The sequence below is a fragment of the Vicugna pacos genome, chromosome 12 (genome assembly GCF_048564905.1).
Source record: "Vicugna pacos chromosome 12, VicPac4, whole genome shotgun sequence".
In the NCBI taxonomy this organism is placed as follows: domain Eukaryota; kingdom Metazoa; phylum Chordata; class Mammalia; order Artiodactyla; family Camelidae; genus Vicugna; species Vicugna pacos.
The window spans coordinates 42193567-42219493 of record NC_132998.1 but is presented as its reverse complement, the minus strand read 5'-3'; positions in this window follow the sequence as shown (position 1 = coordinate 42219493).

The window sequence follows — 25927 nt, the reverse complement described above, 5'->3', positions numbered from 1 at the left end:
TACTACACTTTTTAAAAATGTTACTCAATAGTGTGATTAACTTTTTAAGGCCATGAACTTTTGATGGGCAACAGACTGTTCAGGCTTTAGCTAGGTACGAGAAGCATTCCACTGAGGAGAGGACTCCAAAATTTCTCATTCTATGCCTTTTCTGAGCTCAATCCTTTTAAGTCAAAGTTTTACCTTCCTTTCTCTGCTTCTCTCTCCATTAAGGGTTCACGATTTAAGGATTCAAAACTATAGATGCAAATTAAATTCCAAGCTATTTCCAACCCCCAAGATTAGAAACTCATTCTATTTCCTTCTTAACCTCCATAACCAGAAGTTCTCTTAGTTCTCTTGTTCCTGGGCGAGGGTAGATTTCTTTGCTGTCAAATGGAGCTAAGAGTGGAGTGGAAGAGGAGTTCAGACAGATTTTCTCTGGCAGTGTATGTCAATGGATCACTTATTCTCTGATGAAAGACAAGAGTAATTCTCCTCATTGGGATGGTGATGAGGCATGGATGTATGCCTTTAGAACAACATCTTAGCCAAATAGAGAATGATAACACTTTTAAAAAAACACTTCAGGAAGAACCTTTCCACTTCAAGTAAGAGGGAGCATTTGCACAGAGGTAGATTTCCAAGGGAAATCTTGTGGGAGTGTAGCTATGGGGGTGATGAACTTATTATTTTACAGACTAATCATATTCTATACTTGATGACCTGAAGAATGACATATGCCAAGTATAGAAATGTGGTTAATCACTCCTTGAAATTGTTTTCAAATAGTCAAATCACACTTTGTTTGTAGAAATCGAATATTCTTTCACGTTCTGTTATTTAGTAATGGCATCAAAGGTGAATTAATGACGGGTAAGAATGGAGGCAAGGAGCCAATTAAACGGTTATTTCAATAGTCCAGGTAAGATTTATTGATAGCCCGGAACTAGGGCAGTTGCTATAGGAAAGGAGAGGTAGTTCACAAGCTTAAGTATCAGAATTGGTGATTAAGTGGGAGGGAAAATGTAGGGTATAAGCTGACTCAAAGGTGGTGGTTGTTTTTTGCAGAGTCTTACGGTTTTACTAACACAAAAACAATGCACACATGAGCTGTCCATTCACTTTCTTCATTTCATAGCCTGGCATTGGAATTGGAGACTCTGATGGCTAGCTGGGCTTCTCTATCCACAATGGCTTTGTGGTTCTTGGAGAAGACATAATGAGCAACCTCAGCACAGTAAGATTTGTTGCACATCAGTAGCACTTTCAAGGACAGAAGCTTCTGGAAGCCACTGGGAAGCATGTGCTTTGATTTTTCGTTGCTCCCGTAAGCAATATTGGGTGTTGGTATCTCTGTAGACATATCTCTCATTAATTGGGGTTTTGTACATGAATAGGTATGGGGAACAAGGGATGACATGTAATTTGGCATTGATCATGTTGTGTTTGAAATATTAACTATTCTGGAAGGCAGGTTCAAGGTCTGACCTGGAAATACACATTTGAGGCTATTGAGTTTATAGACTTTGGTTACAGCCATGAAGGATAATGTTGCCAAAGAGGGTATGTGTATGGAAAGAAAAGAATGATCATTCAGGGATAGATTCCTGATAACAGAGCCAAAAAGGAAACTAAGAAAGGTGAGTCAAGAGTTTACCGAGAAACTGTAGAGAGCTAGGTTGGTGTCAATTGTATCATTGGATAATGTTTAGAATTGAGATCCTTGAACATATACATACATCTATATTTATATCTAAATCTACATTTAAATCAATATCTATATCTATTTATCCTAAAAGCAAAGAACCAATAGAAATTGGGAGAAGTTAAATATATAGGAGAAAGACGATGAACCTGTTGGACAAAAACACCTGTTGTCTGAAAAATATCATAGTGTCCTCAAGTTAGTAGTATTTATATAGAGTTTTGTCTGAAACTTTCCTCACTATATAGAGCATTCTGTTTTGAGGCAAACACTTCAATGAAGCATTTCATCAGCCCAGTCTTGGCCCACCGACAGGAAACTGCCACCCACACCTACATTCATCAACCAATTCTTTTATGTACTTTTTTTTTTTCATCTACTTGGAGGTCAATGTAATATAGACAGAACATTCCTGAGCACAACTCAGAATGCTGATTAGCAATCCAGTTCAGTCTTTATTTCCCATGAACCTCAGGTCTATTTCTCCACATATATTGTTCAGCACAAAGGAAAATAAAATAAATTCATTGCTTTGTGGATGAGAAAGCAGGCCTAGGCTTGCTGACACCTCTCTGTGGCTTCTTTTCAAGGGCTTACTTTCAAAAACGTGATCTCCATCCTTTTGCTGACTTGAAAAAGCAAAAGCAAATAAAAAAACAAAACCTATAGGAAACTTCCTTTGTAGAGGAAGAAGCCATGTGTGAAGAATTTTCATCCACCATGCATTGCCAATGTTAAGTCTAAGTATCAAGAGCATTGCCTCATGAGTGAATCTGCCTACAAATGACTAAGGCCATCATTTACATGAAGAAAATGAGCTTACTGCTAAAATAATTGCTCCAACACTGATTCTACCCTGTTACATCTTGCTAAGACTCCTTTGCCAATCCATGCAACCCCATCGTATTTATTGCAATTTTCAAGCCTGGCCTAATTAAGATTTTTTTTTTTTTGCTAAATCCCACTTCTTTCTTACATTTAAGGATCATAAAGACCAGATAATGAAAACTTTTAAATTATCCTCTGCAATTCTTGCTTACAAGGTAGTCAGAATTACCCAATTTTATTAGTACATTAAAAAAAATTGTAACTGACTGTACTTCAATTTAAAACAAACAAACAAATAAATAAATAAATAAAGCAAGCCATATGAAAGAATTAAATTTGTAAATTTTACGCTAGCGGCTCTATTACAATATTCTTTTCAGATTCTATGGAAAGGCCTTTTATCCCCAGAACTACAAAATTAAGAGAGATTCTGCAGCGAAATAAGTTCCTTTCATGTGTTAAGCACCAGGCTGATTTACAACTCCCTGTTGAGACGAAGGTGCTCAACTTATCGCCCCCTCCCATCTTTTTTTTCAAGTTTAAAATGAGCTAAGTGAATCTGCTCCAGGTGTTCTGTAACGTGGATGAACTTTAAAAAGCTTTTAAACAAGCGGGATTGCCTAGGCAGCCACCTGGGACTAGATCATCACTTTCTTTGTGTTTCTATCCAACGGAAATGGTCTCACTGATTCAGGCGGGGCTCCCCAACCTGGGTGCCTAGGTAGCTCAGGGCATCACCAACACTGCTCCCGGGAAACATGCCCAACTGGGCTTCCCTTGAAGACGGATTCTCTTAGACTCCTTTCCTGTGAAGAATTACAATCAGCAGATAAGCTTACTAGCACACAGGTGATGTAGCCCCTCCTTCAAGTTAAGTCTCCACCTTCTCACGTAAATCTCTTACTAGGCTGCTGTTGTGTACGAAATTCTCACAAGAGCTCTGCTGAGCTCCAGCCTGCCACACTAGCAAGGCTGCCCACCACCCACGTCTCATTCAAATTAGAAACTGCCTCACCCTCCTCCTTTCCGCAGGCATAGACAGGTTTACGGACAACCGCTGCCACTTCAGTTGCTCTGCAGCGAAGTTGCCTTTAATGACCAAAAGTCGAGCTTGCGTATGAAGTAAGACTTTCAAGGCAGGGACAGGGCATAACTAATATAAAGATAATAGTTCTTGTCAATTCTGGGGTATTATTAGCTGTCACAGACGAAGCAGGCTTGGGCCTGTATTTCTCAGGAATGACAGGCCTTGAAGTAAACACATGCTGCTTCATGAATGTGTTGTTGAATCCTGAGAAATGTTTTTCTTTTCAGGGGGGATATTGTTTAGAAAAAACTGGATGGTGCTCTCTTGGAAGGTTTAGCTATTTACAGGCATGTCATGTGGAAAGTTTCTTTTCATAATAAAAATAAGCATTTCTGAAAAGGTACAAGCCATCCTACGCAATTAATTAGAATTTATTGCTTTAACACGCAACTCAAATGCTATCAATCTCATTTTTCTCAACATAATTAAGTAAATTTTTCTTGCCCACAAATAGTACTTTTGTTTTCTTAGCCTTCATTATATTCTTCTATTATACTCAGTCTTTTTGATGCCAATAATTTTCTAATTACAATTAGATTTATATCCCTGGATATATGAATATATAATTGAATTATATTTTATTATAAATAACTGTTTCACAATTTAGTAAATTGTTCTAAATGCCCTTAGGTCGTTGCATACTTACTAAATTACAGAAACTTCAGAATGCTCTGACAATATGTTTCTTAGTGTAATATAAGTAAAGTTAGAATGGTTTGTTAATCTACTCTCAACTATATCTTACTGGACGTGTCGTATTTTCACAAATAAATGTTTCTTCCTGAATCCAAATATATGCTTAACACACAAGTAGTCTGAAATCTGAGTAACTCACCAAAATGACGGAAACCCTCATTTAAGTATCATCTTCAGCTGAAGGCAAAACAGGATGTTGAGGGTAGGGATTGGGGACTTCAAAGGGGAGAAAGGCAATTCACATGGAGTTAAAAAGGCAAATGTTTATTAAATAAATGTTTGTTGGGCCCTGCGGAGACAATGGAACACAGAATGGATACGTCTCTAGGCCCTGTTCCTCCCACAACCACACCCCACCCATATTCTTTGCGGACAACTCTGTGACAGTCTATTCCAGGTACAGCCCCTCGCTCTAAAACATTTTTTAGGTAATTAGGGGGAAGTCAAAGTTTCTTCCTGAGTCTTTTGCGCCTTGATTGTTTTCAGCCCCAAATACTCTGCGTGCCAAAGAGACATTTTGGGGTGGCAAATCTTAACTTCCCTACACTGCATCCCTAAAAGACTTTGCTAGTACACACCTCAGATTTCTAAACTGTTTCCTACTACCAAGGCCAGCAGACACGAGGAAGTGGCCCAGTGGGTGAAATTTCAGTGTTCCCCCAACTGGCTCTGATCCTCGTTTTTACTTTTTCGAATTATTTTTAACACACTGAATCTGCTGATGGCATTTTAACTCAGGCTGACAGTGTTATTGTCTTCTGAGATTATACAGACATTTTATGGGGATTTTTATTCCAAGGCAGCCAATTAGCAAGCTGAATTAGGTTCCAGGTTATTGCCACTTGAAAACAGGGATGTTTGCTTCAAACTTGTTTTCTTCTCTGTGCTAGAGAACATATGTGTGCTGCTAAAAATATCATTAATTGTTGAAAACATTTATTCAGCTGAATAATGTTTCTTCTCCTGTTACAATGTGCAGTTTATGCCTTTCTAAACAGAGATCAGGATGTTCCCAGAGTAAACATTAACGGAGGTACACCAGCTTTAGGGAATGAAAACGAAAACCAAATAAACCAAAAAAAAACCCCCAAAACACCTAACCAAATCAAAAAAGAAAAAAAACCATTCACTTGAATTAGATATTTCTAATTCAGTCTAGAAATAAATGTATGTAGCTTTAAGTAAGAAGTCTGAATACAAATACGTGATTTTATTCACATTGGTCTTCTTTGTACATATTGTGGTATTATGAATTCTGTTCAGATATGCCCACCTTTATACAAAGTGTGGTTGAAAACACTAAATGTATGACATGTAGGCTTTTCTGCACAGGGTGAGTGGATACATAGCAATAATTTAGTTTGTCTGGTCCATGAAAATATCAACATGGGAAAATTCAGATCAAAAAAATGTTGGTTCTATGGTTTTTATTTTTTTAATTTTGTATCTAAATTGACCAAGTAACATAATTATTGCTGAGTCTTCAACTAATTTTTTAAATAAAGTATAACAAGATCAAAGTTTATATTTTGTTTGTTTACTTCAGTTAATTATCAAATACTTTAGGCCTTTAGGTTCATATATCCTAGACTTAGGCCATCAACTCAATTTGTATGTGCTAATTCTGTTCTAAATAATGATACCAAAGTTTCTAACCTGTTTTCATCCTTTTTAAAAAATACATTAGACCTACATGGAGATGAATGAGTGCTGATATTTTATTTAGAATAAAATACATTTTGTAATTCATAATAAGAAATTTTAAGTTGTTGTTTCATAGGAGATACAAAACATTGATTCATCCACCAGTTTATTAATTCCTTTCATAAATACTTACTAAGTATCTTTTATTTTCCAAATATGTGATAATAAATAATTATTCCTATTTTGATTCAAATCAGATTAAGATATCTGCAAATCTCTCTCCTGATAAATCAGGCTACAGAATCTAATCCAGATGTGTTCATTACTCATATAGTAACCTCTCTATCCCAGAAAATCCAATGGTCCCTATGAAAGAAAATGGCTGATTCTCTTCTAAATACTACTTTAGCTGGATTATCCCTAATGTGCACCTAAAAAAATTCCATAGATATTTACCATAAACAATGTTTTAGTTTTGCTTAATATAATAGCCATGAAGAAAGATTTTCAGCTTTTTGAAGATGATTGTATGTGAATTTATTTTATTCTTAGAGAGTCTTAAGATCTCTTCCAATCACCCAAACTAACATATAACTATAGTTTTCATAAGCTATTTCATCAGGGCCAGAGTTCATACATTTTTCTACTTGTTACTTTTTTAGTTAGGGGTAATATTTAAATGATAAGTAATCAGAATTAGTCTCAGATAACTAATGCCTGTGTCATAGCAGGCTCTAAAATTTCCTAAAACGTTTACCTACAATACTGTTATTTCTCAGACTCACCAAATGTGTTCTCATGTCCAACATCTTCACAATATCTATTATTGACACACACTTATAAAACCCCAGATGTTTATTACTATTTTTAAACAGAAGTAACATAAATCATTTAGATGGTTCAGAGATTATAAACTGAAAGTTAAAGTACTTCATGGGCATCCCTCTGGCACCACCCTAATTTGTCTCAAAAATTAACCATTATCAAGTTTCTCATGTATTCTTCTAGAATAATTTAATTAATATTTTTTTTAGAAGTCTGCAAATATGTTTGCAATGATTCAGTTATAATTTTTATATGAGGTCTGTTTATATCAACACTACAGATAGTCATTCTTTCATCTGCATAAAAGCCATATTTCATTGTATTGACACATTACAAATCATTTAACCAGTTTCCTATTTATTGGTCATTAATTCTATTTCAGGTTTGTATTAATTATGTTATAATGAATAATTTTGAACATATGTTTTGTTACATCCTTGTGATTCAATCCAGGATCACACTGATAGATATGAGATGTTGAAACACAGAGTATATGCATTTTACATTTTGATAGGTATAGCCAAATTCCTCTAAAAACTTTTGCATCCTTTTACATCTTCACCAAAAACTTGTGACATTGCTTATTTCCTTACCCTCTCACCAACACTACATATCATCCAACTTTTCATATTTATCTGGCTGATGGAAGAACATAGAATCTCATGTTTTATTTGTATATCTTTATGTATGAATGAGGCTGAGAATCTATTATATATCCATAGGGTTTTTTTTGAAAGCTACTTTTTCTTAAACTTTTCTGATTTTAATTGCCATATTTAATATATTATTATAGTTTTGTAAGTATCTTATTTAACTTAAGAAAATGAGTCATCTGCTATTTTGATATAAGGATTATATATGCTTCCAATACCAGTTCACAATTTCTACCTTTTTTTTAACTTTGTATATTTTTTCTATAGAACTTTTGAGTTTGTGTGTATTAAAATTATCAATTTTTGAAAATTGTATCTGGTTTTGTTTTTCTAGGAAAAGTCACTCTGCTCTAAAATCATATCAATTCAACAAAATATTTTTTCAGAATTTTAATTTTTTCATTAGTAACATTTAATTATTTGATAAATATATTTAATATTTTGATGTCAGTAATGAGATAAGGAAGCATGTGGTAAGTAAGTGCTCAATAGCCATATGTGACTACTTCTATTTTATAGAACTTTTCCATCATCACAAAAGTCATATTGGACAGAAGAAGTGTACAGTCCTCTACCTTAATATTTAGATTTCTTTTTTTTTTTTTTTTTTTTTGCTGGCTCATCCCTTAGATTTATTTTTATTTTTTTAAAAAAGCTTTTTCCCCTTACGGAAGCACTGGGGATCGAACCTAGGACCTTGTACATGCCAAGCATATGCTTTATCACTGAGCTATATCCTCCACCCTCTAGATTCCTTTTACAGATGAATAAGCAGTGCAGTATGATAAGAGAAGAATGTGTACATGTATTTCTAATTTATTCCAGAACTGAATGGCATGTTGCAACGTGAAAGAACTAGAACAATTTTACTACCTGCACCGCCAAGTTTGTATACTGATGTAGACATATAATAGGAGTGTCGTAGAGAGAACCAAAGAAACTCTTAGCAATCAGCTACTTCAAGCATCTTATTTTCTGCAGATGTTGAGACAAATGCCTTCAGAGATGAAGTAAATTTCCTATATAGTTAGTTTGTAAGAGGATGAAGAGAAGAATTCAGGTCTCCTGACTCAAATCTAATCCAGCACCACAGATTTATTACTAACCTATATCCATGTGGAAAGATAAATTACTTAATACATTCAAGGAATAATCAAGTATAAACCTAGAAACCAAAGAATGGTATCAGCCACCTAAGAATCTATGTGTGTTTATATCCTAACTGTAAGCCACCCCAAGTGTGGTCTTGGCTATTGCCCCTTGCTAGATGTAATGCAGATCTCAGTACCTTTATTCCATAAAAGAAGAGGAGGAGGAGGTTTGGATCAGATCTTGCATAGCAAATACCTTAAAATTCCTCATCATATATGTTTACCTTCCAGCCTCTTCTTCCTTTCCCTGTGGCAGTGGAGGTTCATGCTCTCTGCTTTTTCACACATAGCCTTCAGATTTTGTCTCCATCTCCTTCTTTAAAAACATTTCCAATATCAATTGTTCCATTTTTTTTTTCAGAATAATTCATATGGTCCTTGTTCCTTCATCCAAACTTACATCCACACCTTTCAAGGGGATCACCAACAGAAACTCTCTCTGTTGCAGACTGACTCAACCCAAAAACAGTCATCAACAGCTCATAGTTATTTTATCAGGAGACTTCTAAGACATTTGTGGTAATCTGAATTTACTCTACCAGGAAACATCACTCTCAGTTTATAATGAAAGTAAACAAATTCTCAGATCATATCTGCCACATGCATAGACATTAACTAAATGATCATTCATTAGTGTGCAGGCATAAAACACTTTCATACAGACTATTTGGCAAGATTCATGATATACTACCAGCTTTTCAGGGCATGTTCACTTGACCTCATTTGCTTGACATCATTCCAAAAAGCTCACTTTAAATTATGCCAGGAGAAGAGTTCTTTTAACCTACTGGTTATAAGGCAACCAAAAGTTATATTAATCATGGTAGAACATCTGGGAAATCAAGTCTTGGGCTCCATTCCTAAATAAAAGCTACATACCTGGCCAGGGTCTTATATACTGTTCATGCAAAGAAGGAAGTGTCTCTAAAAATTTTTAGCATAGATTTTGAATACCTTTAGTTTTATCCATGGGAACCCATTTCTAACATTCATCATGCTAATTGATCAAACTATTAATATGATTTATGATACTAATTATCAAAGCATCTGGTTTACATCAACATAAGTAAAATTTAGTATGCATTAAGATCCTTCTGATATAAGGCTAACCCATCAGCCCTGGGTGCAGATTCTTGGTTAGAATGCTAACTCCACCAGGTTGTAACTTTAACTGACCAACTAACTCACATATTATACCCACTTTTTAATGATGAAGTACTCAAGGCCAGTCTTTGTAACATCTATCCAATTAATATAAGCTATTTAGAAGGTAACTGAGAGCAAGTAGAAACTACAATTTTTCTGTGACATATTTTATATATGGAATTATCTCAGGTTTTATATGTTGAAACTGAGAAATGTAAAGGTCTGAGTTCAGTGAGGAGTGAGGGTTGTGTTAAATGTAATGTTATGTGAAAGGAGAAATTCCAGGAAATTATTGAAACCAGCATTTTTCACAATTACGGGAAAAGTTTTTTTTTTTTTATGTTATTGAATAGGCTGTGAAAGAAGTAGCAGTACAGGAAATTAGATGATTATCTGAAGTGGTGATATACTCACTGGGATGAAGAGAGTTTTATTTAACAGTTCCCAGGACAGTCAGGAAAGTAACTCTATTTGATAAAAACTCAATATCTTTATTGAAAAAGTAATTTTAAAGAACATTTAAAAACAATTTAGCTTCTAGATTTAAATAAGCAATGGAAGAAGACAATTTGGATAAGATGAATCTAAATATCCACATTTTAAAAAAACTACTTGTGAGATAAAGATATACAGAAATCTGTATATTCTAGTATTAATATAGGGAGAAAAAAATTGATCTTACATATGACAGCCATTCTGCCTGGTACTTTATGTATCTTCTCTTATGTAATTCTCATAACAATATTGAGGCATATATTGGTCATCATAATATTCCATAAAGTATCTTAATAATCTCTTGATTATTAACAGAAAATTCTTCCCTGGTACCTTGGTACAATACTAAACTCTAGGCATAATTTTTATGTTTTTGTTTGTTTTCTATTATCACCAGTGACGTAGAGGAAAATCGGTTTGTTAGATATTTTTATAGAGTATTGTAGGGTATTCCACACTCAGGGATGATTTCCCTCCCTAAGATGGATTGTATTTTTCAGTCTTGTTGTATTCTCAAGACATGGACACCAAAGGTCACAGAACAATCAAAGCATTCCAACAGCCTTTATTCCCCCATCAAATAAAGTAGTAAGACACACCTAAATTTTAGCTTTTTTGATAATTGCCCCCTTCCTCAAAGGAGAAACTCTTTACTCTAATCATTGGAGTAGTTCTTAACCCAGAGCTGGCATTCTTTAGCTTTGGGGCGTAAGTCAGAGGGTTCACCATAGCTTATTTTTAAAAGTTAGCGTCAGAAATATTAGTTGACTATTTCAGCAAAGGGACTGAGTATTCTGATGCTTGTAATTAACTGCACTGTGATAGAAGTATGGCTGCTGGTGGAATCGAGGCACATTTCCTTTTCTTCAGTCTGAGATCCAAGGGTTAAATTTCTCCCCAAGGTGTCTACGGCAACATACCTATTCTAAACAAAGGGACTTTAAACAGTGGATTTGCTGATTTGGTAGTCTTCCCCTGGGGCTCAGTGATATTGGCACACTTTGGAAAGAATATTGTTAAAAAATATTAGCTAAATGTATGCCCAGTAGAAAGAAAATATAATTACAAAGTGGGGGCTGGGGAGCAGTTCTCAAGCCCTATTTAGACAATTTTCCTAAAGGACTCATATAAGATAGAGTCAAGTTGGTAAAAAGAATAAATTATTTTCCTATTACAGTCACTTTGAGCAAGCAGGAATATGTTGAGGTCTTTAGTGTTAGTAGACTGAGCATATGTACCGTTGCAAAGATTTTAAAGATAACCTATTTCAGATCCTTCATTTAACAGAGGCAGTGCTAAGTCCCTGAACAAGAAAGTGATCTTCCAACCAGAGTTTAAGGCAAGATGCAGAAATCAGATCTATGAACTTCCTGTTTAGTGCAAGTTCTCCAGTAAGAAACAGCTTTATTGATATTTTTCTGACACCAAGTTATAAAGGTGACTAAGCTAACTAAGAAGAAAATAAAAGTGGAATCTGACAGAAGGAAAGGCTATGAGGAGATAATGATGAGATTTCCAACTCAGAGAATAAAGGGATGGAAGAATGAAGCAGAGTCAGTGGACAGGGAAACCCAAGATTCAGAAAGAAGACTGCTATCTGAGTCAAGCAGAATGAGACGTGGAAATGACCTAGAGAAGAGACGGAAACGTCCAACAGGGAAATAGTAAATGAAGTTTCATGCACTAAAGCCGCAGGAGCAGAAGGACCCAGCGAAAAACTGAGTTTAATAGCTAAATTATTCTGCCTGTGCAATACTGCTGTCAGCAATTCATTTATTGACTGATATGTTAGATAATAAATAGGAACCATAATTACAATGACTTATATGTGTTGAGATTAAAGAGATGTTTCCTTCTAACCAGGAACTAATCCACTTATTGGAAAACCTTATATTTAGTATCTAACAACCATAATGATTTCATTTGATTGGTTGTAATAATGGCCTAAATTTTGTCTGACAGAACAAGTATATTGTTATAGAAATTGTTCTAAAATTACAATAATTTACTGCTCTCATAGCAACATATTTGGGTCTACATTCTTGAAAATCTTAAACCATTTAGCTGGTACTTTAAAGTTTATTTTAAAGTTGTGAAAGTATATTTTTATGAAGATTACTTATTCCTAGCTCTAATAAAGTACAATGCTTTAAGAGTTATGGACAGGCAACAAAATAATCATGATACGATAAAAAGTATTTCATTTAGAATAAGTTACAAAATAATCACTGATTAAATAAAAACAAAGCACTTAGTTTATAGTACTGCTTTGCTGGCTTTACATATGTTTTTAGAAAAAGCATTCAGAGAATAAGCAGGAGCCTATGATCCTTAAGAAAAAGACCCCTTTTTACTCTGTTGAAACAGTGAACTAATCACATGACTAAAGAAAAGAAACTCATCCAAACCAAGTGTCTTAGAGTTAGTTCTGGCAAGAATTCTTGACCTTAGGCAATTAAAATAATGATCCACCTTAATTTAAGGATGTTTTTCAATCTCAACATATAATGTTGTAATCTAGTTAAGTAACATTTGCCACAATAAATTATATGGTTGTTTTATTACATGTGTGGTTCCCATGAGGTAGAATGTAGGCAAACCACCAAAAACACATGATGAATGCCTAAACCGGAGAAACTACAGTGAAAAGATGTGTGTGTCCCCGGGACGCAAATGATATTTATTGTTGGACATTTGTACACATCCTGGGTTATGTCTAAATTAAAAACAGAGTTTGAAACTGGTACTGAATACAGGTATTAAGGTTTTACTTCAGGGACTTCTGGGGGAGATGCAGGAGGGAGGAACATGAAGACTAGTTCAGAAGGGGAAAAATGAAGAGATACCATAGCTTAGAATCTACTGGATCTCTAAAAGCCTTTAAAATGTCTAAAACTTTTATAAGTGATGTAGACTTAATATTTCATTAGATATTAAATAACTGGATCCTAAGAGGTTGATTTAAGTGACTGACCCTTAACAAATAAGTTCAAAACTCACAAAAAGGGATAAGGAGAAAAAAAAGTGTTGTTTTACCAAGTACATGAAATGAAGCCCTTTTTGCATCCTTCCCCAGTGTTGGCAGTGATCTAAAGCCCAGATCTCTGATCTCAGCCCTTCCCTCCCTGTAAGAACATGAAGCTACCCCTCTTTGCCTGAGCAGAGATAAGTCTAGTGTAAGTAGGAAGTTCTGAATAATTATCAATTGAAATGGCCTAAACACAAAGTCACTTTGTTCATACCAAGAAAAGATAAAAATGTGTAAGTTATTCAGGTTTCCAAACACTTTACTAGATAATTAAAGCCAAATTACTTTTTCTTTGGCTTGAAAAAAATTTTAAAATAAAATAAATTAACTGCTGTTTTTTTTTTAATAGAAAACTGCCTGTTTTAATGCCTTATAAATTTTTCTCCTTGTATCTTTACTCTGTTGGCAGTGAGGCAATCCTTTTAAAAATACATATTCACACATATAATCAGCACGTTTGTTTTTTTAAATGAGGACATTAATAATCAAGGTAATGGATGATTAAAATGTTTTTTATAGTTACTGAGAGCCAAAGTTAATTTATGCTTTCAAAATAAATTCACTAAGATTACAATTGAAATGTTTGAAGAATATTTTCTATTCATTTTCAGATAAACTTGTTTCTAAGGCATATAACTTCCTTTTGTGAGAATTTCATGAAAAGGCAAACACCATTTTGTATTTCTCTATTACTGTAATGCTCTTTGCAGCTAAACTTGCAGCGGTTACATCAGCTGCTCAGTGTCCTGGGCTGGTCTTTCCCTGCAGTGTACTTTGGAAGAAGCTTATCAACATGGTTTCAGAAAAGGGTAAATGTATCAAATTGTTTCAGTCTCTTTGCACTTGAGGTGGGGAATCCATGACAGAAACAAGTCTAAATTAAAGTCATTATACTTTCGCTTTACTAGTCTTGCCAAATCCTTTCTACTTGCTGAGTTCTCACACCAAGGAATTCTTCAGAGTGATGAATTAAACTTTTATTTGCCTTTCCCACAAGTTACCTCCAAGTATCCCTCTAATTATCTTGTTTCCTTCCCCAGTGAACAACTTGTCCGTAATTAGTGTTAATAATTTTATTTTGGAAAAATTGACTTATCTTTTGTTTATATATTGAGTGTTGCACAAAAATGTTTGGAAGTAATTTCCTATGTATTCATCATGGGAGATGGTAAAAGTGTTCTAGAGGTTTTGATATTTACCTCTGATGTCATTCAGTGTTTTCCTAGATACTGTATTTTCAGGACAATTTATGCTTTTATCTTATGTAAAAGATAGTTGCAGCTTAATGTGGTGATTTACTACAACACATATTTTTGATTTAGTTGGAAAATGGAATTATATACTGACTTTGAGCAGTTTGTAGTACTTGAATGTATTAAACCAAAGTAATTGCATTAATGCTAATGTACATGCATGTATTGCAAATAACTGAGTGTGATATCCATTTTCATACGAAATCCCGATTTGAAGTAGGTCTTACACAAAGTGGCAGCTCATTTTGGGTGCTCCTTAAAACTTTAGCTCCCCCACCAAAAAAAAAAACATCTATCAGTAATTGTCTTTTTTTCTCAGAGAAATTCCATATGTGCTCATGTAATAGTATTATGTATCTTTGATCTAGATGATAATTGTATTCAACAGCATTCATATTAAAAGAAAAGATATGTGGATTTTAGATTATATAGAAAGCAATACTAAGTAATTTTGATTGAAATAATCCACTTCAGAACTCATCATGTTGACTAAAAATTATCTTGAATAAAATAATCAGATTATTGAAAAAATTCGCAGTGTTTTAATTGAAATTAAAACCAAAACTTGAGGGAATTTTATTGTACTCTAGTTACTGTATTGAATATACAATATGAATTGAAATAACCAAATTGACGTAAAATATTACTATTATATTTAAATTTTGCTTTCTCTGATTAAGATCTTATCTCAAAAATGTTTTCCTCACTTTCTCAAAGTAATCCCTTCAACTCTTAAATATTAACTATATCTGAATCAGGAAATGCTTTTGGATGAAAAAGAGTATGTCACTATTGTAATCGAATTCTCCCGGTATAGAGCTGGTATATATCCAGTCGCCACTGATATCTTTTCCAATAGAATCTCTTGAAATGCTATGCCAATTGCTAACAAAGACTTATTGATAAAAACTAATAAAGAGCTCCGCTTGACTTTCTTCTACTCTTCTAAAAATGCTATTGAAGGTCATCCAAAAGCTATTGTAGAGCTAATTCTTCAGTCAGCCAGCATTCTTTGTCTCCTCATGTTTCCTGGCCTCTGGAAGATAGTGCTTGTGTTTAAAGCATTCACACTGAGTTGAAATTTCCATAAAAACTGCCCTTCCCCCTCCATTTTTTATTGATCAAAGAGTCAATTCATCTTGAAAAGTTAGGTAGTTTTGCAAGTTCAGCAATCAACAAAAAATAAAGATTCTCTAAAATATGTTAACTATTTTAATTTAAGAAAATTCATAAGTCATCAGAACTCTGGAAGCAAGTCTGAAGCACTAGGAGTGTCACTGTCTTCCCAATTGATTATAGTCATGACTACTGAAAAGTGAGTGTAAGTATTCACTAAACTATGTGCTGTAGCTCCAAGCCTGGAAGGGACCCAGAGGACATTCCAGTTACAGACTTATACTTACCTAACTTTTAGCTGCATTGTACAAAACAAGAACTATTCTGTTCTATTGTAAGATGGACAACCCCAATGTATTACAGGAAATCTCAAGCCAAGTTTATCATCTTGTTTTTGCTACAAATCTTAAATCAATATTTGTTTAACTATTTCAGATTCAAAGTTTCTTTGAACTTTCCTACTATTTATTTCTGCTCCCAAGAGATCTGCCTCAGAATTCAGTCCTTCTATTCCTTAAATCAAGAATTCCTTTTTTTAATCTCACATTTGTGCCAAGAGGTGAAACTCCTCTCACCTTCTACCTCCACAAGTAAAAGGAATTTTACGTAGAGCTATTATTCTTAGTAGTCATTACCAATGTGTCTTCAAGGACCCAGAAAAAGTATACACTCAAAATTCTCAAAATCTACAAATGTTATCAAGGCACTAATAATGAAATGAAATGAAGAAAAATAAATTGGAGTCTTCAAAACTGTATGGTAACAAACCCCAAGACCTGTACCCCTGAAACTCTGCCTATTAGGAGCTCTCACCATCTATTCTGATTTGCATTCTATTCCCTTCTTCTCTCCATTATTTTGGAGGAACACTAATGATGTGAGTTAGAGCTTATATTGGTTAGAACTCTACTGGCAAAAGCATCAGAAACTCAACTCAAATCAGCTTGGAAAAAAGAAGGTTCACTAGACTAATTAAGAAACCCCAAAGCTACAAGAAAGCCAGAGATTGTGCTAAAACTAAAACAATTAGAGAACTCTACTGCCACCATCACCCAGTCCTTCTCTTTCACACATTTTCTCCTTTTTTCTTATTCTTTTCTTTCTCTGTGGGTCTCCTTTATCCTAACAAAGCTAATTCCTTTAAGATATCAGAGGCTTGGACCTGGCACCACTAGGAATTTCACTTATTTCACATTTAGAAAGTAAATGCCCCTTTTTTCTTTAATTCTAATTAGAAATATTCTTGGGGCTGATTGGCCTCACTGGAGTCTGGGTTCATTCCTGTGGATAATGGATTGGGTTTTCATGATGGAAAGATCCCCAAACTACCTGAGGATGGAAAGGAGGAGAAGCTATCCCCACCAAAAAGGGGAGAATTCTTTCCAGAATAAGGCAGAAATGATCAACAGGTAAATATTTGCCCAGTACATACTCTCTTGTCTTTATTGCTTTATTTTCCTTTTCTACCTACACTAATGGAGACATCCCTTCCTTATGCTATATTCTCTATACTGACATGAGGAAAATGAGCATTTCCAACTCTGGAATTTATTGGCAAAATAGGCATCTTGCATTATTACCAAGATCTTTCTATCGAGATCTTTGCACTGTCTGTCATTCAAGTCTCAAAGCACTCTTTCTTTCCATTTTTTACCTATCTCACAATGTTCACAAGCAAACAAAATCCCTGCCAATGAAACTACCCATGGCTACTGATACCTATCCAGAACCACTTAAATACTCGGTATAGACACAGCTTAGGTTCTAGCTCTGGGATCTGTACTATATGTAATTGAAAGATGATGTAGCATTCCCATACATTACATTTTTAGTTTGATAAATTTAGAAGGGATTAGGTATAAACCACATAATCAGTCAAAAAAATGAATCACCTGTGTTGCTTAGCATGCAGGTATTTCCAAATGAAATAAAATTAACATTGCAGGCATTTACAAAAGTTAATTACTTTTAAGTTGATCCAAGACCACAGGTTACATCCCAAACTCCCACAGTGGGTCAAAACATCATGCATAGAAAACAGAAATGATTCAAGTTATTCAATGCCACGACAAGAAAAGCAATAGAATACAGTTTCTTTCCTTTGATTTACTAAAAACTTCAGTTCCCAATGTCATTTTCTCTACACATTTGTAATTTGCCATGAATTGTGATGTGTGTCATAAATGCTTTGTACTAACAAGACCTACAGTATCAAAAGTTGTAAATAATTCTTCTTCAGTCAGTTTATGTAGGTCTAAGTTCATCCCATCCTATATACGTTATTCTCATATATAGCTTTTCAATTTCTCCTTGAAAGGGAGAGGAACCTAGTGACCTTACAGTGAGAACATAGGATTAAAACCACCGAGTATGGATGGACATGACCAGATTTTCTTTTGGGAAAGAGCACACTGGCTACATGGTGAAAAGCAGCAAAACAGGAAGCAGGAGACACTTTAGAGGCTGCTGCTGCAGTAATTCTGTACAAGGATAGGAAGCCAAGACCAGAGACAGCAGCAATGGTAACGCATGTCACAAAGTGGGTTTGCAAGACACAACAAAGACCCCATAGGCAGACCGCTTTCTAAAACTCACTCAGAGAAGTTGAGTTTCCATTAATAAGAACTTAAATATCTATTGTGCAGTGGCCTCATGCAGGGCACTTTTATGGATACTGCTGATACAGTTACGAAAAGCTGGAAACCCCTGCTTTTATGAAGCTCACGTTCTAGGCAGGCAGATAATAGTAATAAGCACAAAGTACACTACATCTGATACTGACAAGCAGTCCAGGGAATAGTAAAACAAGGAAGGGGGGTGAGAGGTATCGGGGAGCTGAAAATGTAGATGTTCCCCGAGAAGAGCTCACTGAGAAAGTGGATTCGAGCGTAAGGTCCTGATGGTAATAAAGGATCCAAGCAAGTATAAGGGAAAGAGAATTTCTGGCAAAAAAATAAATCTCTGAGGCAAGAAAGAGGTGTTTCCTTGGATGTCAGCAGGACTGGAGAAGAGTAAAGGAGGCGGGAACAGAGGAAGATGAGATCAGAGACAGACGGAGTTGGCAGGGTTGGATCACACAGGGCTTTGCAAATTGTGGCAGGATTTAGGTGTTTATTCAAAATAAGAGGGAAAAGCTTTGGAAACATTTGAACATAAAAGCGGCATGATCTGACTTACTTTCAACAGAATTACTCTGGCTGTTGTAGTGACAACAGACTGATGGGAGGAAAGGAGGACAGAGGTAGAAAAGGGTTCAACCATGAGGAAGCTACTGGACTAATCCAGGTGAGGGTTGGTGGTGGATTAGACCAGGAAGACAGCAGTGGGGTGGTGAGAAATGGCTAGATTCTGAATATATTTTGAAGGTAGAGTTAGTAGGACTTGCAGATGGACCAGATAAAGGGATGAGAAAAAGAGATGGGGAAAGGATTTGGTCAAGGATTTTGGATTAAGCAATTGGAAGACAGGAGCTGAGGGCCATCGTTCAGCCCACTATAAATGTAGGTCCTTGGTAATGGAAGAATCAAGCAAGACATTTCTGAAAACCATACTGGAATTATTAAGCTACACCTATTAAACAGTACTACTCAGAATCTGTGGAGAATTTGATTGATGAAGAAAAAGTAAATGAGACCTTGGTGGAGAATATGATACTTATGCCACTAACTGAATGTCCTTGTTTTAACTGTAGCATAATAATCAGATCACATACCTGGCCTTTGTTGTTTAGGCCATAGGTAGAAATTGTATTAATAATAATGATTATTCTATTCTCAGGAGCCTACACTAATCCATGCACATGCAGAAGTATTAAATTTTTTAAATAGAAAAATAATGCAGTATATTTTGGTAGTATTGTATATTATTACATAATATTATGAAATATTCATCTGTATATAGTTTGCTTTTTTCTTTTTCTAGCGTAGTCTTCTATTATCTCTTCATATAACCACAATTTTGAACCATCTTTTTCTATAGTGTGAATCTCAAGACAATTTAGTGTTTCTTCTAGTTATTAAATCAAATTTTATTTTTTTATGATTTAGAATGTAGAAAAAATTATAATTTTAACTGTCTGAGGTTGTAAGTTGCACTTTGATATAGTAAAAACAGTTTGGACTTGGTCCCCGGTCCTTTTTTTAACTTCAGTATACATGTCTGACTTTCACTAGAATACTTTCTTTCTGGCATACTTAAATTTTGGCAAAATTAATAATTCTGAAAAAAATGTAAAATATTAATCTGAAATTAAGGTCTACCCAAGAGCACTTCAAATGCATGTTTAAATTGTCTCTGTTGTACTGAGTCGCTCAATTTTATAAACAAATTACTCTTCGACTACATACTTTGAATTATTGACAAATGCGTAGGAGTCTTATCACGGGAACACTTGTTTCTTCAGGGTTTGCTGCATTGGTGTCAATTTTACACATCATTTTATCCGGAACTGCTAGAGTTTATCAAGACAAAAGGTGCTGGAAATGCTAAGACATGGTCCCTATACGTAAATCATGAGACTTCACATACAGAGGTAGGCAAGATGTGCAGTGCTGCTGTCAGTCTGTACCTACCCTACAAACACAACAATTCTGATAATTTCCAATTTGTAAGAGAAAGCACATTTATAATTTGCTGCTAAAATGGTTATATTCCTGGACAAAAGAGGACTTCCATTTTTGCTAGGCAGTGAAGGTACTAAAATCTGCTGCTTAATATTTTGCACATGTAATGACTAGGAGAATTGTCTGCAGACTAGTTCTGGTTCTGTGCGTCTCAAACTTTGTTTCTCTTCTACCACCTACATGCATCTGGTGCTGGGAGATGCAGCACATAGTCATACTGGGTTATCACCTCTGGCATCCACCCTTATGAGTCAGTGTTGCACCTGGTAAGTCAGTGTGGTGAGTGATGAAGTCTTTCTGAAGGCCATTCTGACTGTGACTTGCAATATCTTAGTTATACACAAAATGACTATAAATTAAATAATATTATCCTCCTAAACCCAATTAGCTGTCAGTTCAACTCAATTTCCCTTTATCCAGATCAAAAAAAAAAAAAGCCTATGACCACTACAAAGTCAACTATGAAAAAAGAAGTGTGATAAAGGCAAGGTCAAAATAATAAGATACATGAAATTTTAAGTGTCTTATACATCAGATATATTAAGATATAATTGTAATACATAAAAAATGTGATTTCACACACAGATGAATTCCCATTTGTAGCCATGCTATATGTTTATGCCCTATAAAAAAAGGAATTCTGATTAAATGTATTTTGTGTAATTCCATAAAGGGGAAAAAAGTTGTACATTTATAATTATAGTACTGAGCATATAGGAAATGTTCATATAGTGATTATGTCTGGCCCTGTATCTCACAATGCCAGGTGAATCTAAAAAACCCAATTTGTATTCAGATAAAGTATAAAATTATAAATGTTACAACATGACATATTTTTACAACATGTGGCACCCTAGATATTAAACACAAATGTCACTTTTTATCCCTAAATAGTACAAGAACCCAGATGAAATCCATGTAAAATAGTATATTTCAACCTATTTTTTATAATTTGGTGAAAATGAATTAAAATATTTATGAAGATAGGAGTTTATTTTTTTACCATAGCATTCACAGACATCTCTTTCATACAACCAAAGCTCATGGAAAATATCAAAGATCATAATTCTATCCACTATTATTTATTAAACCCTAAGCAGAACTGATATTTTGTATCATGGTAGATTTCCAAGTGAGATAAACTGACTCAAAAACTGCCAGCAATTTCTGTTTCTGGTAATGGGTGTATCACAATTAATTTGAACAGACCCCAATTATTTAAAGCAAAGCAATGTAGAGCCTGACCTCTTTTCCTTTTTTTGAAGCTCAACATTGTTGAAATATCTTTGATGAAACGAGAAAGCTTGACTGGGGTCAGCTTGCAGATATGGACACCAGGTACTCATGAAAGGGAATTTACTCAAAGGATGGGAAAATATGGGTTAGTGACCTGATCTCAAAACCAGTTCCTAGAAAACTGTGTGATTGAGACCAGGGACCCCTTCTGACCTAGCTGTGCTGGTGCTGTACAGCTTGCCTTCAGGAAAATGGCAATGCATATACTTAAACTTTAGAAGCCTCGCTCTTCTTTACCACGGAGTAACTGTTGCTAATCATAGTATGGAGAGAGAATTTTGCTACCCTACTGTGACCTACTCTCTGAGAAACGCTGCAGACCAGCAAATAGAAAGAATATCTAGTTTTCTACAGGTTTACGAATCCTTTGTGTGTAATTCTCACTGTGCAGCTGTAATCACAGCACAAGAGAACAGAATTCTCTGACAACTTGGGAAGGCTTTCTGGTTTTCCATCCTTCAGTAATAATAATCAGTTTTTGTCTCAAGGCAGGAAGAAAGAATGCAGGCAAGGGAGGAAAACCATACTCTCCACCTGTGAAACGGAGCCTGGAATGATTTAATTTGAATGGTCTCATATTGTGCTGTTCTATTCTGGAGGTGCCCTGAACATTTTACAGCAAACTCTAAGGCCAGCCTTGGAGGAAGTGAATGATATCGTTTCAATTTATAAGGTAGAGCCCTAGAGGCTAAGTATTATTTCAGATACTTTTGTTTCTAATAGCTGGTGTAATTCTTCTTTAAATTACCTGATTAGTAGCCAGATGGAGAGCTGAAGGTTTTCATATTTAACTGTGATATTTGAATTATTTCTGTATCACTCTTGATTAAATAATGAGCATTAATGTAAATTAAACTTTTAAAACATCATGACATGTCAATGGCAGAGTGTAGATGAGATTATCCAGAGAGTGTGTGGCATGAAAAGAGAAGGGACAAAGATGAGGACTGCACAAACACCAGATTTCAAGAGTTAGAAGACAGAGTTAGAAGAGCCTGCTGACTTAGAGAAGGGCTAAGTGGAGACCAAACAAAAAGAGGAATTGTCAAATTGACTGTATCTGACACCTGGAAAGCTACTGGTGATTTATGCAGAGAGTGTGATGTAATTTTACTGTGTGTGTGTGTGTGTGTGTGTGAGACAGAGAGAAAGAGAGAGAAATCAAATGGTTAAATGAAGAACTGCTTTAGAATGGAAAAGATCTGGATTTGTAACTTGGGTCTGATACATATTAGCTGGATAACTTTGAGCTGACTCAGCGTCATCACTTTTTAAATAGAGACATTAATGCTTATTTCACAAAGTGGCTTTAGGGAATAAAGTGAACATCATGTGTACACTCCCTAACCAATTATTAAGTACTTATTGATATTGTTTAAAAAATAGCTTACATCCTCCCTCCTTCTAATGACTTTATTATTAATAATAATATTACTCATGCTAATAATAGTAATGCTAAATGCTATTGACAGACTGTCACTACTAATCAGGTTTTCTGGATGGCTAATATGAAAATTAATTAACTTAAGCTTTAAGAGGGTTTTGTGTCATGTAGCTCACAAAATTAAATAAGAAACGAAGGTGTGGAGGTCAAGCAGATGGTCCAGGAGATAAAGTACATTCAAGATGCCAAAAGGTTGTCACAGAAGCCATTTGCTCAGGACAACGCAGACTAGCCAGACCACTAGGCATTCCCTGCCACCTCCTGACTCCCGCTTCTGTGATGCTGCATTGTCCACTCTGCCACCAGGGCTATTCCAGAGCTGCTCAACCTCAGGACATACTGACATTTTGAGCCAGACTTTGGTTTGTGGGGCTTTCTGGTAAATTGTGTGATATTTAGCAGCTTCTCTGGCTTCTGCCCATTAGATAGATGCCAGGGGCACTTCCTGACTCTTGACATCAAAAATTTCTCCAGACGTTATAAAATGGCCCCAGTTGAGAACCACTGTGCTCTGCAAATATTTCTGACTTACACCTTTGCTTCCCTCTTTCAAAATTCATATACGGGACAGGGGCATCCATTTAGTTATACCTGAGCCATACAACCAGCCTCTAATTACCAGGAGCTGAGAAGAAAAATAATACTGCTCCAATTTAATTTTCCTTGTTGGAGACAGTTGGTTCCCACTTACTTTGGATTCCCCTGTTATATATGAATTTTGTTAAAATGTTGTTCCACAAAAACAGCAAATATCCATGGAGACTCCTATGTGCCAAATATTATGCTAGACCATTTACAGTGATTTATAATCTTTACAACAACACTGTAAGGCAAATATGTTAGAATTATTTATATCTATTATATAGTCAATACGCACAAAATGGTGTTCTTAAGACTACATATTTGTCTAACACCACACAGATAAAAAAAACAAGTTTGTCAAATGCAGATACCCATTACCTTCTATCAGATAAAATTCAACTGCAGTTTATAATAATCCCACTTCGAGTTGCTGTCTCTTTTTTTGTTGTTTGTTTACTACTTAGTGCAAATTGTTTTTAATTATACTGAACTATAATTTCTTCATTGTGGGAATGCTTCCACATGATGTTTACAGTAGTGAGGAATTGCAGGATTGTTTTTGACTTATATCTCTATTCAGTAAACAAAGGACATTGCCCATTTTTTCATTCTAAATTCTCCTTCTGTCACCCCAGTTTGTTTCAGAGTCATGTAAACAAGAAAACAATTTCAGTTCTGAAAAATCCCTGAAGATGCTTTCCAGATGACATCTGGATAAAAACTGTTAGTTCTTGGTTTCCTCTTTACCTAAGAGTTCATTTTTACTTAATTATGTCAACCTTGCCAATTCAGGAATTCTCCTCCAAACTAGCAATCCAGCCCCAAATCAGTCAGATATTGAAAAAGTCCCAATATGGAAGCTTGCATGTTGAACAACCAGGGTATCCTGAGGACACTGCCCAACTGGCCCATGTAGTTTTGGCTATGATGACACTTAGTCTAGCAGTATTTTCTCCCAGAAACATTGTTAAATTGACTCTTCATTGACCACTTATTTTCTGCTACTCGGGAATCTCTGTAGGTGCCTTACTATCTAAGTCCATTTGGGCTACTCTAACAAAAACACCACATACTGGGTGGCTTAAACAACCAGGATTTATTTCTCATATTTGTGGAGGCTGGCAAGTCCAAGATCAAGGGGCTGGCAGGTTCACCGTCTAGGGAGAGCCAACTTTCTGGTCCCAGATGGCCTTCTCCTGTGTCCTCACATGGTGGAAGGGGGAAGGGAATTCTTTAGGGTCTCTTTTATCGGGGCACTGATACCATTCATGAGGGCTCACCATCATCACCTAATCATTTCACACTTTCCAATACCATCATACTGGAGATTAGGACTACAACATGTGAACATTCAGCATAAAATTTAGGTCTTTGCGTTTATTCTCCTCTGTACTTTATCCTTCCCACGCAAATGCATTTACTAGGTCATTTACAGATGTTTGGGTTCAACAAATATGAACTGCCCCAAACAAACATGCAAAAATTGCTAAACATGGAATACAGTTTTGTTATCAATAACTGTTTTTGACTGCATTCCATTCTACTTGCCAAAACCAGAAATGTTATAGCATTCATCACAGATAACGATCATTTTTGGACTAAGCGGTCTGTCGTTCCCATTATGATGCAAATCCTTTCATTCTCTGGTGAATGTCATTTTTTTTTTAAGTTTTTTCTTTCAACGTGAAATATAGATAAGAATGGGAGAGGCTGGCAAAAGAAAGAAGTTTAATCTCTGGATTTCATTCTTTCCCACAGTATATCTGTATCAGCCAAGGTGCCAAAATCTAAGGGTACCATAACAATACTAATAGCCATCCTTAATTAACTGTATAGCAGGTTACATGTACTGGCCAAAGTGGTTTATATGTCTTATTCACTTACTACTCAAAAAACACTAGGCAACAAATTTATTTTTACTCTTTTTAGAGCTGAGGAGTTTGAGTTATAATAAAACTGAACATGCAGCAGGTCTGTACCAGGGCTGTGTTATAACTGTACTTTCTAGTTCAGGAACCTAGTTTACATTCTTGTTACAGAAGTGTTCCTGGTGTAGCAGACAATTAGCAAATGGTTAGTAGCGTTATTTGGACTAAAGGAACAAAAAGAGTTCAGGTAAGAAGAATATCACTAGGAATGGATTTATTTATCTGTGCATGTGAGATGTATATACATGTGTGAATATATATGTGTACATATGTGTATAAACAAACATGATATTACACTTACTCTTCTAAGTCCTTTGCAAACATTAACTAAATTCGTTCTCATACCAACTATCTGAGGATGGTTCAATTATTATTATCATTTGAGACGTGAGAAAAGTGAGATACAGAGAAGTCAATAACTTGCCTAAGTCCCATCGCTTGTAGGT